Here is a 21,531-nt window from a genome sequence, read left to right as displayed (position 1 = left end):
TTTGGTTGCCCACCTCCCTTCCTGACCTGTTCTCCACAGCAGTAGATTTCCCCCAACCAGATAACCTCTGTCACTATGCAGGCCACTTATCAAAGCAGTGTGGCACGGCCTAACAAGAATAGCCAATCAGGTGAGGCTGCTGGAAGGCTGGAATTTGGCTCACAGAAAAGAAAGTTATGTAACTTCTTTTCTGTTCTTGTTATAATAAATTCAACAGTGGAAAGTTGTTGAAGTTATCATTATCAATCTTTTTAGGTCCTTGAAATATTATTTTAGCTCACTCCTTTCAATATTAATACTTTTTTAGAGTATTCCCATGTAAGCTCCTGGAGCTAAAATGGGGAAAAAGAAAGGGGCATATTTACAAGAAAAGTGACACGCAGGGCTGCACTGTATTCACAACAAATCTATACAGCCCTGTGTTACCCCCTGCTCTGGCACTAATTTCAGGTGCTTGCGCTGTGGGAATGATTATTTATGTGCAGAAGTGTGCCCCTTCCTGCACATAAACAATCTTAAATGACGATTTGCAACTTCTATGTGTGCTGCACACGTAGTAGTTGCAACTCATCATTTAAAAAAATGATTGTTTATGTCCTGGAATGGACTCCTTCCTGCACAATCATGCATGCTGTTTTGCTGTTTTTAAGTGTGTTGCAAAATGCACAAAACATAGAAACAGCAAAAACGAGGCAAAATAAAGCATGTCTCTTTGTTGCACCACGTTCAGACTTAGTTTTTGGCACCAAAAAACTCAATGGATGATGTGGCAGAACACCCACCGCAACACCCAATGCCCACCCATTTCACACTAAGTATAGAGTGAAAGGGGGCTATATTTACAAGGAAGAGTTATGCCATGTTAACTGGCTTAACACTGCCTTGTAAATAATGCAAAACCTGTGTCTCCACAGGAAATTCAAAAAATGTGTTGTTCCTGTGGTGCTAGATGATTGTAAATATGTCCCTAAATTCACAGTTTTTACCTCACCAGGGCATATACAACATCAATTAAAAAGTGTCTGCTTATTTTTACATTGGTATCTTACCCTTTGGAAACCTAAGGTAGACCTTAGGGGTGACGTATATGCAAATAAACGGTCATTTCATACTATGGAAGTACCTTTAAATAAAACGTTGAATTTGCAAATAATTGCAATTTAAAAGCAACTTGCAGGTCTGACTTTTAAAGTGACAGCAGGCAAGCCAGAAGTGCAGACTCAAGTTCCTTAAATTTGCTGGGCCTCTAACCCTACATGTCCTGCCATATACTAGGCACTTACTTACTTAGGTTGTCAGTACTACTTGTAATCACACCTAATTACCACATACCTTTCAATCTGAGAACTGGCCCTGCACCTAGTCGGCAGGGCCCAGGGCACAGTCAGAGTCAGTTAGAACCAGTATAAGTAAAAGAATGGGGGTCAATAAGGATGGCTTTCTCACACATGTATTTTTAAGAGGGATACATTCTGATTTGCTTCCATTTAACAAATACCCCCTTTGCAAAACCTGGTCGTTTTGTGAAAGGTAATTTTGATGTCTCCACAATATATTTTGGTCCCTCCCCTGCCAAGGGCACTTAGCCCACCCACACAAGGGAGGTACCAATTGTATGTGGAGACTTTGGGGAATGCTGGTTGGGTGGAATTTTGTGTATGCACTCAGATTCCAGAACTTTCCAATTATAGAAATGTGAGGAAAATGTGATTTGTTTCAGATAAATCTGAGGTTTGCAGGGGATTCTGGGTAGGAAAACATTGGGGGATCCATGCAAGCCATACGTCCCTGGACTCCCCCGGTTCTCTAGTTTAAAACAATGTCTGGTTTAGTAGGTCTCCCTAACTGGCTGCCGACCCCAAGGGCATAAACCCATGTGCCCCCCATTGCAAAACCAGGGTTTGGTAGGTTTCCGTAGATAGCCGCCGAGCCCAGGGGCAAAAACCCAGGTGACCCTCCTTGCAAAACCAGGTCGTTTTGTGTTAGGTAATTTTGAAGTTGCCACAGTACATTTTGGGGTGTTTACTGTCTTAGGCACTAGGCCTACACACGTGAGACCTTGGGGAACGCTGGCTATTAGGAAATTTGTGGCGGCCCAGTGATCCCACAACTTTCCCCACACAGAAAAGTAAAGAAAAGTGATTTTATTAGCTAAATTTGAGGTTTGCAGGGGATTCTGGGTAGGAAAATGTTGGGAGATACACACAAGCTGTACCGTCCTGGCCTGCCCTAGGTGTCTAGTTCTCAGAAATGTCTGGGTTTTGTAGGTCTCCCTAGATGGCCGCTGAGCCTGGTACCAAAACCACAGGTGACCCTCTTGATAAACCAGGACGCTTTGTGAAATGTGGACACCCTTGTTTTTGGTCCAGGGCCTGCAGACATCTAGGGAACCTAAAAAACCGAGATATTTCTGAAAACTAGACACCCATGTGAGTTCAGGGAGGTGTGACTTGCTTTGATCCCTCAACATTTTCCTTTCCAGAATCTACTGAAAACCTCAAATTTAGCTAAAAATGTACATTTTCCTCTAATATCTGTCTTAGAAAGTTGTTGGATCAGAGCACGACAAATGGCAAAAAAACGTCAAAAGCGCCAAAAATGTGTAGCGATTGAGGAGGGACCTAGATGGGACCAAAAGGGGGGTTTGTTTACACGTTTTTAGGCTGACGCACCCAAACAATTGAGGTATCGTTGAGAGACCAAGGGGAAAGCTGGGTGGCAGTAAATTTCTGCTTGCGCGGTGATCCTGCAGCTTACCAACACAGAAATGTGAGGAAAATGTGACTTTGTAAGTAAATTGGAGGTTTGCGGGGGATTCTGGGTAAGAAAATTCTGGGGGACCCATGCAAGCCATACCACCAGACAAGAATCACTACATTGTCGTAAATAAAATATTACGCTCTCATAATTTCATAATATCAATAAGATCATGCATAAAGCAAGAGGCTGAGTCTGTGGTATCAGGTTCAAAAAGGGCTTTATTCCAATAACTCGAGTCATAGGGAGAATAGTACCATCACCACAAGGGATCAGGAAGGGTCTCAAAGTATTCTCAAAACATTATTCACAGAGTACAGTATATATACATTTTTCAATTGTACGTAAGCAAAAGAGCAAAAGAGAATGAGATAAGAGCATGTGGGCGTGTAAGTAGGTGTGAAGGTGGGCGTCCATGTGGGCGTCCACTTGATGATAATGGGTAATTTGTCATAGGTGGGTGGATACCTGGAGGGGGTTGCGTGATCTGCTGGAATTGTACTGGAACTTTGCCTTACTTACGCTCGACTCGAGCATGACGTGTAACTGATGTGGGGAGGGTTGCTATGCAACCGGGAAGTCTGGAAGTGAGGCCTTCAGTGAGTGAGGCCTTCAGTGTCAGGACGACCAGCACATCTTGTTTTATCTGATATCTGATGTCTGGAGCAGGGACTGATTTGTGACATAGGTTGCCCATCACCAAGAGCCGATGTGGCATCTATTTCTTCATTTACTTCATTTACTGCAGAGGCCTTACATGGGGGCTATGGGCTTTTTACTGACGTGAGCTTTGCAATCTCACAAACAGAGACAGAAAGGCTAGGCTTTCTCCTTTGCTGATGGGTTATGTTGATCCCTCCTTTTCCAGGCAGGAATGCGGTTTCGGTAGGAGTAAGCAGATAACCGTGCTCAATACTGTCTCAGCACCCCGGACTGGGCCCCTTTGGCTGAGGCCCAAGTGTGCAAGGCCAAGGATACGCAGCTGCAGCTTTCAGAGCGTTCTGAGGTCTGAAACCTCTTTTCGGGTCTGGCTGAGCCACAAAACACGGGTTTTCATGTGGTGCAGGAAAACATGATGCAAAACGTGTAGGCCTCAATACAGATTTGTCGTTTCTCTCATGGGAGACTGGATGATGGCAGGCCACGTTATAGCATAAGCATCATGATAGACAGGCCATGGAGGGGAAATGCATAGGTTACATGTATGTGCACATAAGCGTTGGGGGGGCACATGGGGACACATAGGCCTCATAATTTTTTATTTTCCTCAACATGAACACCACGATCCATGCACCCCACCAGCCAAGCGCCATCTACGCACACCGCCAGCCAAGCACCATCAATGCACACCACCAGCCAAGCACCATTCATGCACACTACCAGCCAAGTGCCATCCACGTACACCGCCAGCCTAGAGCCATTCATGCACAAAGTCAGCCAAGAACTATTGATGCGCAACACCAGCTAAGCGCTATCCACACACTCTGCCAGCCAAACACCTTCCCTGCACACCATCAGCCAAGCACCATCCATGCACACTGTCAGCTATGCGCCAGTCCACGTACACTGCCAGCCAAGTGTCACTCTACAAACACCACCAGGCAAGCGCCAATCCACACACACTGTCATCAAGCGTGAGTCCACACACACCATTAGCCAAGTAGAAACCCACACACACCACCAGCACAATGCCAGCCAAAGGTAAGTACACGCAGCCCATCAGCCAAACTCCAGTTCACACACACACACAAACTCTCCCTGGTTTATAGTGGTTTTAAGGCCCCTGCTTGGGGGTAGATGAGACAAAAAATATCACTGCAGCAGCCAAAATGTGTGCCTAAAAAAAGGGAAGCGACCCATGCCTTTGGGGCTTCTCCCTGGCATGCCTATAAACATATCCCAGGTTCCTAGTGGGCTTTCTGCCCCCCACCCCCAGAGGGACAGATAAGGGGCTATTGCCCCGATCTGGCTTCCGGGGGGCAGATAGACTTTTTTGAGTGTGTGGGCATTCTGAGAAGCCCCCACCCTTAAGTATTAAAAAACATAATCCCTGGTGCCTAGTGGGCTTTCTGCCCCCTCAAGGGCAGATCAGGGGCTATGGCCCTCATCTGCATCCAGGGGAGGCAAAAAGACTGTGGCAATTTTTTGGGACTGAGGGCATTGGCATGCCCATTTTGGTAAGCCCTAACCCCTTGTATAAAATAACTATCCTTGGTGCCTAGTGTGCTTTCTGACCCTGGGTGGGCAGATTGGGGGCTATTGCCCCTATATTCTTACCTGAGGGCAGAGAAACTGTGGAATTTGGGGGTGGGGGCATTGGCATGCCCATCTTGGGCAGGCCCCACCCCTATATATGCCCTGAAAAAATCTCTGGTGCCTAGTGTGCTTTCTGCCCCCCCGGGGCATATTGAGGCTATTGCATCCATCAGTCTCCCAGGCAAGGCAGAAAAACTGTAGAATTTGTGGGGGGCATTGGCATGCCCATCTCAGGCAACCCCCACCCCTAAATATGCCTCAAAAATTGTGATGCCTAGTGTGCTATCTACCGCTCTTCCTTCCATAGTGCCTAGTGGGTGGATCCCTGATTGGGGGTCGCCCTCTTGAGGTGATTCCCAAGCAGGGATCCACTAGGGAGGGGTACCAATGGAAAGGGGAAATTCTCCCCTTTGCAATGATACCTCTCCCGTCTGCCTCGGTGCTCAGGGGGCTAAGAAAGACCCCTGAGCACCAAGGCTGTGAAAGGAAACTGACTTTCAGTTTCTTCTAAATGACAACAGCGCGACGTGCGCGCCGATCCTCATTTCAAAGAAAGGATCGGAACACCTTTGGGATCTGGGACAGCTTTTCCCTAGCTCCAGATGTTTTTTTCCATAAAGGAAATCACCGACCGCCGGGAGCCGTGCGACGCACATGAGCACTAGTGTGTCGGATGGCTCCTGGCCGTTCAATGCACCGAAGGGGTTAAGTGAGGAGCACAATAAGAGCTGCAGGCCCACTAATGCAGCACATGCAAAAACAAAAATGTGATGGATTAAATGGCTGATTTAATCTCAGCCACTGGCAATCACTTGGGTCACATTTTAAACCATTGTTTTTTTGCCCACCATGCCACCTCAGTTTGGAACCGTCTATGTGCAAATCAGCCTTTTCCCTGCCTCTCATGAGAACAATCCAGCTCGAATTTCGAGGCCAGATCCTCCCTTAACCAGAACACAGGCAACCTAGTAGCATTCAATTTACAGGCCCTGGGTATATGGTATACCAATTGACTAGGGACTTAAAAATAAATTGAATATGCCAATGAGGTGTGAGTCAATTTTGCCTTGATTTAGGGAGGGTTTGAACAAGCACTTTACCACTGATTAGCAGTAGTAAAGTGCACGTATTCCTAGGGCCAACATAAATTAATACAGAAAAATAAGAGGGGTGAAGGCAAAAGGTTTGGGATGACCCTGCAGAGCGAGCCAAGTCCAACAAATACAGTTAATGTTTCTTTAAAGGAACTGTATACATCACTGTTTAAAATGAAGTGATCTAAAAGTTAGTGTAAGTGTGGGAGGATAGAATGAGAAAAACATCTAAGAAATGTAGCTCCTAATTCCTGTCTATGATACAAAGGATTAGCAAAATACTATGAATGTGCCCAATTATAATTCTCTCTTTACACGATATAAGGATTTGTTTAGGGAAAGAGGGGATTGCAGTGACTGAAAATACCAATAAAACACCACTGAAAGACTGATAAATTGTATGTCTCTTAGCAGGATAGCTAACGCTTTTAAAGTTAAAGCATGCAATTTTTAAAGCATTATGTTGTAACCTATTAAAATAATAGAATTTTCCACAGACTTGTTATAAAAAAAACAAGTTTTATTGTAGGTTCAACGAGCCACCACACAACACATCCAGTGCTGACAAGATCCCAACTGTCTTCTCACAGAACCCCTTGACATCAGCCCATTATGACTACATACAGAACGTTTACCCACCTAACAAGCATTGCTAGGCATAACATATTACCTCTTTTTGAAATAAACAAAACACAAAAATACACACAACACGATACGAAAGAAAATACAATAAAACACAACTAATATCATACACATAACTAATTATCTATTCCAGAGATCATTTTTAACATCACTGCAATTTCCACGGAAGTTGCTTGACACGCGTGGATCTTCTGGGCCCCATACACAACTCACTGCTACCCCCAGTAGAATTAGAATTCAATGAAGAAGAAGCACCAACAGCGGATTGGACCTTGACAACTTTGCTCAAGTTCCACCAGTGACCTCCTTCAACCATCACTGCACCCCCACACACTCTCTCCACGCGAACCGGTTCACCAAAATTCTTTCCACCCTTGCTGACAAACCTTGTGCTTTTAATTCGAACAAGATCACCAGGATTAAGCTCAACCAACTTGACTGAATTCTTGATATTATATCTGTCAGCCATCTTCTTCTGAGCATCCTTCACACGCAACTCCAAAGCATCCTTATCAACATTAGAGGACACCCTGCCGGCCACAGTCCTCAACAGCCAAGCAGGATATAACACAGAAGTAGGAATCCTCCCCTTCAAAGACACAAAAGGAGCAATTTTGGTAAGAGAATGAGGTGTCGTGCGATAGAACCACAACATAGATCTCACCGCACCTTCAATATCAAGACAGTTTTGCTTTGCCCATTTGATACAATCACCAACAACCCTGTTCATTCTTTCCACCAAACCATTGGTCTGTGGATGCCCAACTGAACTCTTTAAATGTTTCACCCCTGACTCCTTCAGAAAATTTACCATGTCCTGGCTTACAAATTGCACACCATTGTCTGACACAATGACTTCGGGAAAACCCTCTCTCATGAAAATTTCTTTGAGAAACAAAATAGCATTATTGGCAGTAGGAGCCGCACAAAACTTTACCTCCGGCCATTTGCTATGGAAATCCATTAACACGAAGGCAAAACGAAGATTGTACGGAAGGAAATTGAAGGGACCAACTAGATCTATTCCCACTTTCGACCACGGTCTCATGGGATAATCAATAGGTTGTAGAGGAGGTGTAACAACCCTCAATTTCTTTTCCGCACCACTACACACACCACACAACTTCACACTTTCTTCAATATCTTTATCCATAGAAGGCCAACAATAATGCAATCTAAGGCGCCTTTTGGTCATGGTCGCCCCCAGATGGCCATCATGCGCACAATCAATGAGCTTAGAACGAATACCTGAAGGGGGAACACACCTGCCATCTCTCATAATCACACCATCTTCAATAGACAGCTCATCAGAAATTTTCCAAAAAGGTTGAATCTCCTGGCTTACACACCTTTCACGTGGCCATCCCTTAACAATGAACTCTTTCACTCTTTCCAAGCACTGATCAGCTTTCACAGCCACATTCCATTCCACCTCACTACAAGCCTTGTTGTCCACTGCATCTACCACAGCAATAAAACAATCCTCTTTGTCCTCCTCCAGATCTAACGGGTCATCATCACTCAGCGGCAGCCTAGACAACATATCTGCCCTGACATTCTGTTTTCCCGGTATAAGCTTAGTGAAAAAATTATACTGTAACAGCTTCGTGGTCAAACGCGCAATTCTGGGTGTTGCATACTTTACTCGCTCACCCCCTAATATGTAAACCAACGGTTTATGGTCAGTGTGAATCTGGAATTTTCTTCCCCAAACATACGTTCTAAACTTCTCACACGCCCAAAAGCATGCCAATAATTCCTTCTCGATAACCGAATAATTGACCTCAGCGTCTCTCAAAAGCCTGGACGCATAACTGATGGTGACCTCTTCATTACCCACAACTTGCGTAAGAACTGCACCCAAACCATAGTTGCTGGCATCCACCGTGATGATGCAGGGTATCATCGGGTCATATGCCCTTAAAGACTTCGCATTCGTCATTTCAGCCTTGACAAACTCGAATGTTTCTTGACACAACTCATCCCACACAAACATGACATTAGATCTCAACATATTGGAAAGCGCTTTCATTTTACTGGCATAACCTGGAATAAAGCGCGAATAGAATTCACACAAACCCAAGAACGAACGCAACTCGTCCTTATTCTTGGGACAAGGACACTCCACTACAGCCTTTACCAACCCAGGCCTCGGACTCACACCCACACCAGAGACCAAGTGTCCTAAGAACTCTATCTCCTTCTTCCAGAATTCGCATTTGCTTTTCTTAACCACAATCCCTTTTTCTTCAAAAATGCTCAAAACAGATCTAAGAATCCTGTCATGTTCATCTATATGCTTACTGAAGATTAAAACGTCATCCTGAAAGATCACCACCCCCTTCACCTCTTGTAACACCGATTGCATAACTCTCTGGAATACAGACGCTGCAGAAGCTAGCCCAAAAGGCATTCTACAGAATTGGAATGACCCAAAGGGTGAATTAAAAGCTGTATAATGTCGAGAGTCCTCATCTAACAGCACCTGATGGTAAGCCGACGCTAAATCAATCTTCGAAAACCATTCAGCTCCTCTCAGTTCCTCCAATAAATCCCCGATTTTAGGTAGAGGATGTGCGTCCACCCAAATTTCTTTGTTGAGACTCCTCAAATCTACACATAAACGAATCTCGCCATTGCGTTTACGTGCGACCACCAATGGACTAAGCCATAAGCTAGATTCAATTGGCTCTATTATGCCAGATTTTTCCAGCCTGTCCAACTCTGCTTTGAGGTCAGCTCTAAGACTAAATGGTACTGACCTCACCTTGTGCTTAACTGGGATGGCATCATCCTTAATCTTGATTTTGTGTCTGAAACCTTTAATTTTACCCAAAGAATCAGAAAACACACCAGGAAAATCACTTTCCAACCTGTCAGAACCCAAGAACTCTTGCACAACCAACACCTGTTCACTTGTCCCTGGTCTCAATACCATGCCAAACAAACCTTGGTGAAACCACCCTAGAATGTTTAGACCACGCACAGCCACATAGATTTTACCATGAATCTTGCGCCCCTTAAACTCCAGCACATCTTCTATAAAACCCTCCAGGTCTATCTTACGTCCTTCGTAGGAGACTGGCGCTCTATCTGGTGGAAACAAAGGTCTGTCTCCCCATGACTTCTTAAACAAATCATGGGTAATCATAGTGATACGTGCTCCTGAATCCACCAACAAGTTCAAAGTCACATCACCCACCTTTATTTCCTCATACGGATCCACACAGTCTGCAGGATCTCCAGAAACAACACTCTCATCAACAACAGTCACAATCATATCCTGAAACTCTTGGACTAACTCATTCTCACTCAAATTCTCGTCTTTGCCAACACTATTCACTTTTTCATTTTTCAGAAAGTTAGACTGACACACCTTAGCAAGATGACCCAATCTACCACACTTATGACATTTAGCATTTCTCCCGGGACAAAATCTATTGTCCTTGCCATGCGGAGCATACCCACAACGATAACACATATTGGTTTTCTTGAAAGGACCCTTGACTTGATTTTTATCTTTTCTGATCATGTTCCCAACAGCACCAGTCGTTGCAACAGCATTAACAGAATCCGTTGAGCTCACCCCACTACTCAACTCCTTGATAGAGTTTTGCGCCAACTCCAAACTTTTTGCCACCTTTATAATTTCCTCCAGACTAGGGATCCCCATAGTGAGTAATTTTTGCTGTATCTGTTTATCCGCACAGTGCGCGATGAATTGATCTCTAACCAACTGGTCCCTGTACTCACCAAAATCACACTCCGCACACAACTTTCTCAGCGCACTTAGATAGGTGTCCACATTTTCACCTTGAACTTGCGCTCTTTTAAAGAACTTGTGTCGTAACACAACCAAACTTGGTTGCACATCGAACTTGATAATTAGCTTCTTAACCGCTTCTTGATATTCATCAAGGACCTCGCCTTCAGCTAATACCAACACCGAAAGATGTTTGTAAACTTCTCTCCCCTCAAAACCCAATGAATTCAACAACAGAAATTTTTTTCTTTCCGCTCTGTAGCGCGAAGCTCCAATGGCCCCCACATAAGTCTCAAAGGCGTCAAACCATTGTCTCCACTGTATCGGTGGCGCTCCCGGACTTTCTAGGAACGGGGGAGGCAGATTTACAGCTTGCATCGTGCCAACCTCAAATTTCCTTTCTTGCAAATCTAGCTACAATAAACTGAACAAACCACCCAAAACTACTCCCCGCAAACGTGGTGCACAAAGCTAAAAATGCCAACCCACCAAACCAAACTGTAACCCAGATACACTGTCCCCCCGCAAATCCAGCTTAACAAATCATGACAGGTAGACTTGTCAGTCACCAAAAACGGAGTCCAGAAAATGAAATGAAATGATAAAAAAAAACTGCATGGAACAATACACTCGTGATGAATGAACAGAAACTGAAGTGTCATTCGACCTTCAAACCTCTTGGAGACACGACATCCACTGCCTCCTAAATCAGTTTAGTAGTCAACTGTCACAAGCCGATACTCCAACAGCTAATCCAGTCTTGGCGTGTCGTAAACAAAGTAAACAGGAACCGGACTCAGCGCCGCTTTGATTTCCTCACAGGAAACTGACGTGTTTGCTGCGTTGCTGCGGAAACGTTCTCATCTGCGATAGGCTGCTGCTGCGGAAACGTTCTCATCCGTGATAGGCTGCTGCTGCGGAAACGTTCTCTTCCGTGATAGGCTGCTGCCCACCAAGCTTCCACCAATACGTTGCGTACGATTCTAGTACGTCATCATTCCTCCACAGCGCTCGTCGGGAAACAACCTCAGGCACTCCAACGGCTCACCAGCTCTTCGATCTGCATCAACTCCTCACAGCCAGGTATTCTTTTCCTTTTCTCAAGAAAAAAAAACGGAACTGGAGCTGACACGTCGGTGGTCCTCACTTGCACAGGAGCTGCCTCGTAGGTAGTACACACTTGCACACAAGTGTTCCGCAAAGCGTTACGGCTCCCCACTTTGGAAACAGTGTCGTTGGGGACTTCACAACAGCGTAATTATCTTGTGGTTGTTGCAGGCAACTCTGACTCGTTAGTAACACCACAGCGCAAAAAGATTCCTTCACCATCAGCTGTTCGTCGTGTGTCAGTACACCGGATCGGATCCAAAACAGTTCACTGTGTAAGGTCCCTTACGATGGCTCGCCCGCTCGTCGCCAAAAATATGTTGTAACCTATTAAAATAATAGGATTTTCCACAGACTAGTTATAAAAAAAACAAGTTTTATTGTAGGTTCAACGAGCCACCACACAACACATCCAGTGCTGACAAGATCCCAACTGTCTTCTCACAGAACCCCTTGACATCAGCCCATTATGACTACATACAGAACGTTTACCCACCTAACAAGCATTGCTAGGCATAACACATTACTTTTATCAATGATTGCTAATAAGTAATAAGAATGTATATCGTAAATGTAGCATAAAGAAAAATCTGAAGAGAATAAGGTGAATGGAACTACAATATAGTGCAAGCAAACACAAAAGCAAAGAGGAAACAGCCAAGACTAGACAACATACGGACAAATAAATGCATACTTGGCCAAATAAATAGCTAAAACACACAACTGTAGCTTTACTAATGATAGCACCATAGCAAGGACCACAGCGATGTTTCCTAAACAGACACAACTGCAGGTAGGAGATCGAAAATCGAGAATCTGAGACCAGTGAGCGCAATATTCATACCTTGGAAAGTATGTCTCCATATTTGCACAGCATGTACCTGGTTCAATGAGATCTGAAAGAAAAGGCTAAGAGAGACTAGACCTAGCCAAGACTTCAATGTTAAGGAGGCAATATTTCAATAAAAGCAAATATTATCAAAAATAAACAGAAAGGTCTATAAAACAGACAAAAAGTAATTAAGTGAGCTGTCAAAAAGGTAACTGGGAAATGTGACAACCAAGTGAGCTAAATGAATTTGCACAAAATACACTGTTCGAGATGTACGATAAAATAAAATAGTGACTCGCAAATAGCAATTTTGTAAGAATCGCTATTAGCAAGTCGCAAATGAGTATGTATGAGAGAACCAATTCCTCAATAGCGATTCCTATGGAGTCGCATTCGCTATTAAGAAATCAGCTTTTAAGAAATTGCAAAATTGTGATATCTTAAATAAGAAAATGCTAATTAAGAAGCTGGCTATAATTCAGAGCAAGTGGATGATGTCAGAGGACAGGTAGAAGCTGATAAGTGGGTATTGCTCACAGGCAGAGGCTCCACACACCTATAGGAAGGAGAGAGTGACTCATAAAAACATTTGGCAGCACATGGAAAGCTCAGCTCACCCACATCTTGGCTGCAGAGGAACCTCAACCACCAAGGCGAACACACCATCCATCGGGGTCTGACATTGCATCTGCCACCTAAACCAGCACAGCGGAGAAGACAACCCACACAAAAGGCCACAATTTTATTTTTTCTTGTTATGTTATCTGGCTTTTTCCTATTTTCACACTTCTTTTGCACTATGTGGAATTATGTTTATCCATTTGTGGTAGCCGCCTGAATAAAAGGTGGCCACTGAGTTGTGTAGAAATCATTTTCACTTTGTGTCGCATCTTTTCTACTGTGTCATGTCTTCACTCACCTTAGAAGTAGTTGTGTGCAATCTCAGCACGTAGTACACCCCCCCCCCCCTTAGTCCCATGTGTTCCATCCTGCTGCCCCTGTGCTGGTTGCTAGTCATCATCAGATTCATTGTCAGAGTCTCGCTCAATGGTGACATTGTGCAATCCCTTTCCTATAGAAATGTTGTGCAGGACGTCATAGGTTGTTATGATCTTGTAGCATGTGTGTGGCTTGTAGTGGAGTGCTCCACCTATCTTAAGCATGATGCAGACTTCAGGACGCCAAATGCGCACAAATGAGTGAGCGTGTTGCCCTGTGTACACTGTTCTAATGTCTCTCACTTGTTGCTCATGAGGACAGATAAGGTGTGAGGATTCAGGGTCTCAATGCATCGGCACCTGAGGACAAGAGGTGGAATATATTTCCTCACATCACACATACACTGCTGGCCAGTGTCTTAATTGCTTCTCTGAACACCTTACCTGGCAGGAAGCAATCTCTTAACTCACCCTATGCTAACAGGGTGTTAATGTCACTGTGGCGGAAGTTGATGGAGTCGTGGATGCCTCCTGGATATCTGGCCACAAGGTCAGTGATGACACAAAAGGCATCAAACATCATTTGCATGTTCAGGGAATGCGTGCTCCGTTTCAATAGATGTGTTCTGTGGTGGCATGGGGCATAGGACTATATGTGTCCCATCCACACAATCTAAGTGCTACCCAGTAGAATTGGAATATTACCTGCTGCAATGATTGGGGTGTTCCAGCAAAATATATATGCTGGTTTACCTTTCCCACCATTACGTCAAGAAATGTGTGGAGAAACCTGGATAGTGTGCTTTATAACAACCCCCTGCAGCTGCTATCACTGACTGGTAGCTTCCTGATGCTAGGAGGAGCAGGCAACACAAAACCTGCACATGGGAAGGTATGACATTGCTCCACTGTGTTGGTGCCTGTAGCTTGGGATGTCAAGGTGGGCTTGACTACTCAGTCTATACCTGTTTATGATCTCCTCTTCTGTAAGGTTAAATAGGGTGACCCTGATCCTGCATATGCTCTCATGTCTCCACCTCCTATTATCTCTCACTGCCAGAATACTCATCCTTTTCACCAAGGTATAAAATGCTGGTGAATTTTGAGACTCTTTTATAGTTTTTAAGTGATTACCACCTGGTCAGGATCAGTGGTAATTGCATGTCTTCCCCATTCTCAAATAGGAAATCCTTGGTAAATGCGGTTCTGATTTGCTAATACAGAATTGCAATTTAACCCCTTCGGTGCTCATGGCGGAATGGTTCCGGCATGAGCACCGTTGCTCCTGTGCTCATGACGGAATAATTCAGGGGCACGAAACAGCATAGGGATTTCCATTTTTTCAGGGGGGTCTCTGGAGGTGGGGAAGAGCATCCCCAACCTCCCGAGGCCCTTCCCTGGTTTCCAATGTAATGACAATTGCGCGCATGGCACGCTGTCGTCATTACATTGGAAATGAAACTGAAACTTAGTTTCAGTTTCAGTGTTTCAGTGTTCACGGGGCTATCTCAGCCCCCCGAGCACCGAAACACTTGGGAGAGGTATCGTTGGAAAGGGGAGAATCTCCCCTTTCCAATGGTACCCTTCCCTAGTGGATCCATGCCTGGGGATCAACCCAGAAGGGAGATACCCAAGGAGGAATCCACCCACTAGCACCAGGAAGGGGAGCGGCTCCTAGGGCAAGGGCCTTTGCTCCTCCAATTATGTTTTGGGCACAACAATCTTTCTGCACCCCCTAGGGGGCAGATGGGGGCATTATCCCCCAATATGCCCCCCCGGGGGGGCAGAAAGCCCACTAGTGCAAGAAATTTTCCCCCCAAAAATTTACTTAGGGTGGGGGCTGCCCAAAACGGGCATGTCAATGCCCCCAACCCACCTCACCAAAATTACAGCATTTCTGTGGCAGCAGCCCCCAACCTGCCCCCCCCAGGTGGGCAAAAAGGCCACCAAATGCCAGGGATTTATTTTGGGCGAATGAAATTAGGGCGGGGGCTGCCTAAAATGGGCATACCAATGCCCACAGCCCCCCAAAAAAGTACATTCTTTCTGCGCCGCCACCCCCCGGGGGGCAGAAAACCCACTAGATGCCAGGGTTTTTTTTGGACAATTTTACTGAGGGTGGGGGCTGCCCAAAACTGGAATGCCAATGCCCCCACCCCTCACCAGAATTACAGCCTTTCTGCTCCACCTGGGGGGCAAACAGTCCACTACATGCCAGGGATTGTTTTGGGGAAATTGAGATTAGGGTTTGGGGTGCCCAAAACGGGCATGTCCATGCCCCCCCATTACAGTCTTACAGTCTTTCTGCCCACCCGGGGGCAGAAAGCCCACAAGAAACCAGGAATTTTCCTTTGTATTTTGTAGGGGTAGGGGCTACCCAAAATGGGCATTTCAATACCCCCCAGAGAAATTTCAGTCTTTCTGCCCCCTGGGGAGGTAGATGGGGGCAGTGGCCCCTGATCTGCCCCCCAGGGGGCAGAAAGCCCACTAGGCACCAGCGATTACGCTGCCTTTTGTTATGCATGGGGGTGGGGCCACCCAGAATGGGTATAACAATGTCTCCACCCCCCAGTAAAAAAGCCAAAGTCTTTCTACCCCCTTGGGACCATATCGGGGCAAACCCCCCCGCCCGATTCCCTCCCAGGGCGGCAGAAAGCCCACAAGGCACAGACTTATTTTTAGCAATGTGATAGCTGTGGATTTTGGGCCCTAGCGCAGCCGGCACATAGGGAAAACTAGAAAACCTGTATATTTTTTAAAACTAGACACGATGGGGAATCCAGGATGGGGTGACTTGTGTGCCTCTCACCAGGTTCTGTTACCCAGAATCCCTTGCAAACCTCAAACTTAGTTTAAAAATAAACAAATGTTCCTCACAGTTATGTGATGGAAAGTTTTGGTATCTGCGTGGGTCCACAAAATTCAACCCAACCCCCTTTCCCCAAAGTCTTCCGAGAAAAATGGTACCTCACTTCTGTGGGTAGGACATGTGCCAGTGACAGGAAACAGCCCAAAACACAACGTGGACTCACCACATTTTCTCAGTGAAAACTGACCCTTTTTTTGCAAAGTGCATAGCTGTAGATTTTGAACCCTAGCTCTGCCAGCAACTAGGGAAACCCAGCAAAGCTATACATTTTTGAAAACTAGACACCCAGGGAAATACAGGATGGGGTGACTTGTCTGGCTCTCACCAGGCTCTGTTACCCCGAATCCCTTGCAAACCTTAAACTTTGTAAAAAAAAAACATTTTCCTCCCAATTTTTGTGGTGTAAAGTTCTGGAATCTGTGTATATCCACAACATTCTACATAGCCCACATTGGCCAAAGTCTTCAGAGAAAAACTGGTACCTCACTTGTGTGGGTAAGTCTAGTGCCCGCGCCAGGAAACGGCCCAAATCGCAACGTGGACACACCGCATTTTCACAGAGAAAACCGACCCTTTTTTTGCAAGGTGCCTAGCTGTAGATTTTGAACCTTAGCTCTGCCGGCACCTAGGATAACCTAGCAAACCTATAAATTTCTGAAAACTACACACCTAGGGGAATCCAGGATGGGGTGACTTGTCTGGCAGTCACCAGGTTCTGTTACCCAGAATCCCTTCCAAACCTCAAACTTTGTAAAAATAAAACACATTTTCCTGACAATTCTGTGATGGAAAGTTCTGGAATCTGCATGGATCCATAAAAATTTCACCCGTCCCGCATTCCCCAAAGTCTTCCAAGAAAAGTGGGTCAAGTACCCGCGACAGGCAAGGGCCCAAAACCTATTGAGGCGACTTCAAAATTACCTATCACAAAACAACCTGGTTTTGCAAGAGGGGGTCCCATGAGTTATTGGCCCCGGGCTTGGCGGACATCTAGGAAAACCTACCAAACCCACGCATTTCTGAAAACTAGACACCCTAGGAGTCCAGCAGCTTATGGCTTGCGTGGGTTCCCAAACATTTCCCTACCGAGAATCCCCTGCAAACCTCAAATTTAGCTGAAAAAAATTGGGTTTTTTTTCAAATTTCTGTGTGGGAAAGTTCTGCAATCTGAGTGGATCCACAAATTTCCTTCTACACAGCATTTCCACAGGTCTCCCGATAGAAATGGTACCTCACTCGTGTGGATGGGTCAGGTACCTGCGACAGGCAGGGGCCCCAAACCTATTGAGGTGACATCAAAATTAACTATCACAAAACAACCTGTTTTTGCAAAGGGGATCCCATGAATATTTGGCTCTTGGCTCGGCGGCCACCTAGGAAAACATACCAAACCCAGACACTTTTGAAAACTAGACACCCGGGGGAGTCCAGCAAGGTATGGCTTGCGTGGGTCCCCCAAACTTTCCCTACACAGAATCCCCAGATAACCTCAAATTTTGTTGAGAAAATCTATTTTTTCTCACATTTCTGTGTGGGAAAGTTCTGGAATCTACGTGGATCTACAAATTTCCTGCCACCCAGCATTCCCCCAAGGTTTCCCTAGATGACCGCCAAGCCCTGGGCAAAAAACTCATGGGACCCCCCTTGAAAAACCAGGTTGTTTTGTGTTAGGTAATTTTGAAGTTGCCGCAATAGATTTTGGGCCCTTGCCTGTCGCGGGTACTTGACCCACCCACACAAGTGAGGTACCATTTTTCTCGGAAGACTTTGGGGAATGCGGGATGGGTGCTTTCCAACACAGAAGTGTGAGGAAAATGTGTTTCTTTTGACAAATTTTGAGACATATTAACAAGAAATTGCGATAATGCTCGCAAAGCGCGCTTAGCGCTGTTTCTCCTATCGCCGGCTATCGCTGGATTTCATCGCCAAGTCAGCGCGGTATTACCAACGAGTTTCCCAAAGGCGATATGAAATCCAGCTATAACGGCAATAAGCACGAATATCGCGGGATATACAGCGATAATTCATGAGCGCAAGTGAAAAGCTTGTTAACATGGGAGTGTGAACTTAACATGTAAAATCCACCTCCCATATTAAACATGCTTAAGTCAAGTTTTGAGCAGATGTTAGGATCCGGCGAATACCGCGGTTAGTGGCAGTTTTGATATCGCTCCTCAGGTCCAGGGCTGCCTTGTAAATACAGCGCTGTTGTGGTAACGCACTCTTCCATGTTTTATTTTCATACAAACGCCTACTTTGCCTCTGAGAATGCCTACTTTGCATCTCATTAGAGATGCGAGGCGTTAGGAATCCGGCTGCTAACATGCGCTAATGCATGTTAGCGCCGCCTAGTAAATAGGGCGATGTAATTTTTGCCGCTTTTTTGGTTTTTAAAGCCAAAAAAGCGGCGAAATGGCCCTTGATAATATGCCCCAGGAGGTTTGCAAGGGATTCTGGGTAACAGAACCTGGTTAGAGCCAAACAAGTCACCTCATTCTAGATTGCACTGGGTGTCTAGTTTTCAAAAATGTATAGGTTTGCCATGTTTTCCTAGATGCCGGCAGAGCTAGGGTTCAAAATCTATAGCAAGGCACTTTGCAAAAAAAGGGTCAGTTTTCACTGTGAAAATGTTGTGTGTCCACGTTGCGTTTTGGGCCGTTTCCTGTCGCGGGCACTATGCCTACCCACACAAGTGAGGTACCATTTTTCTCAAAAGACTTTGGGGAATGTGGGGTGGGTGTAATTTTGTGAATCCATGCAGATTTCAGAACTATCCACTACAGAAATGTGAGGAAAATGTGTTTTTTAAAATACATTTTGAGGTTTGCAAGGGATTCTTGGTAACAGAACCTGGTGAGAGCCAGTCATGTCACTCCATCCTGGATTCCCCTGGGTGTCTAATTTTAAAAAATATATGGGTTTGCTAGGTGTCCCTAGGTGGCGACAGAGCTAGGGTTCAAAATCCACAGCCAGGCACTTTGCTAAAAAAGGGTCAGTTTTCACTGTGAAAATGTGGTGTGTCCACGTTGCGTTTTGGGCCGTTTCCTGTCGCGGGCCCTAGGCGTACCCACACAAGTGAGGTATCATTTTTCTTGGAAGAATTTGGGGAACGCGGGGTTGGGGGAATTTTGTGGATCCACACAGATTTCAGAACTTTCCACCACAGAAATGTGAGGAAAATGTGTTGTTTTTACCAAATGCTTAGGTTTGCAAGGAATTCTGGGTAACAGAACCTGGTGAGAGCCAGTCAAGTCACCCCATCCTGGATTCCCCTGGGTGTCTAGTTTTCAAAAATGTATAGGTTTGCTAGGTTTCCCAAGGTGCTGGAAGAGCTAGGGTTCAAAATCTACAGCTAGGCACTTTACAAAAAAGGAATTCTGGGTAACAGAACCTGGTGAGAGCCAGTCAAGTCACCCCATCCTGGATTCCCCTGGGTGTCTAGTTTTAAAAAATGTATAGGTTTGCTAGGTTTCCCAAGGTGCTGGAAGAGCTAGGGTTCCAAATCTACAGCTAGGCACTTTACAAAAAAGGGTCAGTTTTCACTGTAAAAATAAAGTGTGTCCACTTTGCGTTCTGAGCCGTTTCCTGTTGCGGGCACTAGGCCTACCCACACAAGTGAGGTACCATTTTTATCGGGAGACTTAGAGTAACACAGAATTGTAGAGCAACTGTTATCACTGATTGACTTTTGATGCATGTCTGCCCTCCAATTGATAGACAATGTGTAAAAAAGAAGTCATTTTGAAAAATGACCTATAATTCTCATGCCAGTATGGGTACTCACAATTTCGAAATGTGTAATTATCTACTGTTTCTAAACTCTATGTTTTGTTCCAATTTCAGAAATACATAGGTGTCTTTCATACCACTTTTTCTATGTATATATTTTCCCAAATTAATTGCTATATACCCGGTACATAATAAAAAACCATTGCAAGATGCTGCTCAGTTATTGGCTCTGGGTTCGCCGGGCTCTTGGTGAACCTACAAGTCCTACATATTCCCACAACCAGAGAGGTCCAGCAGATGTAACAGTATATTGCTTTCAAACAGCTGTCATAATTAAAATAAGTTACTGGTGAAAATGTTGACACAAATGGCTGTTTTTTCAACTAATTTTCAATTTGTCCTATATTCAACGGTTAGTTTCTATAAAGAAACCTTAAAGGATCTACACAAATGACCCCTTGCTGAATTTAGAATTGTGTCTCCTTTTCTAACATGTATAGCTTTCCAGGATCTATTATGCTTTCATACCCATTTCTACCATTAACTGCAAAGAGGTTGAAAACACAAAAATAGCAAAAATAGGCCATGTCCCAGAAAAATGCCAAAACTGTGTAAAATATTTTCGTTTTCTGACAAAATTCTGCTTTTATCTTTGCGACCCGTTTGCGCATGCAATTTTAGTGTGGGCCATGTATTTACACTATTTTGCGAGTCGCAACTAATTTGCGACTCGCAACATAGTGTATTGCGACTCGCAAAATAGTTTATTGCGACTCGCTATTAGGAAGGGGCGTTCCCTTTCTAATAGTGACCGCAGAGCCATGTATAAAAGTTTAGCAACCGCAATTGCGGTCACAAAACATTTGCAAGTTACCACCGTCTTGTGACTGCCTTCAAAAATATTTTGAAAGGCCAGGCAGTGGCCCTTAAAAAGAAATGAAAAAATCCTTTAATTTTTTTTAAAAAATGCATCCCGTTTTTCCTCAAGGAAAATGGGCTGCATTGAAAAAAAAAGCTGTTTTATTTAAGACCAATCCCAGACATGGTCGTCTGCCGGGCCCAGCAGGCCAGCATCCCTGGGAGGGCCTGTCACTCCCAATGGGCTTACAAATTGCGAGAGACTCATTAATATTCATGAGCCTCGCAATTTGCGACCCCATTGCGAATCCCAAACAGTGTTAAACACACTTTTGTACATGCAAAATAGTGCCTCACAAATTGAGAGTCACAAAAGACTCCCAATTTGCGAGGCGCTATTTTGCTCGCTGTACATCTGGCCCCAAATGTCCTATTTAGCTGTCTTTTTCCTTTTTTCTCTTCTCTCGTCTTCTCCCCATTCTTTCAAGAAGGCTCTACATTGCAGTTCCCTCTATACATTTACCAATTAATTGGTGTGGTTCTATGAAAAGTCACTGCCGTTAAAAGCGGAAAAGAGGGGGCATGGTCATGATGGTGGCATGAGTGGACGTGTTTCAATTTAGTTCCATCCCTGCAAGGCCTATAGCATTGAGACAGAACCCGATCCACCGAGATTCCAGCCCTGG

This window comes from Triturus cristatus, chromosome 4_1, assembly GCF_964204655.1.
Source record: "Triturus cristatus chromosome 4_1, aTriCri1.1, whole genome shotgun sequence".
NCBI lineage: Eukaryota > Metazoa > Chordata > Amphibia > Caudata > Salamandridae > Triturus > Triturus cristatus.
This window is presented reverse-complemented; position numbering follows the sequence as displayed.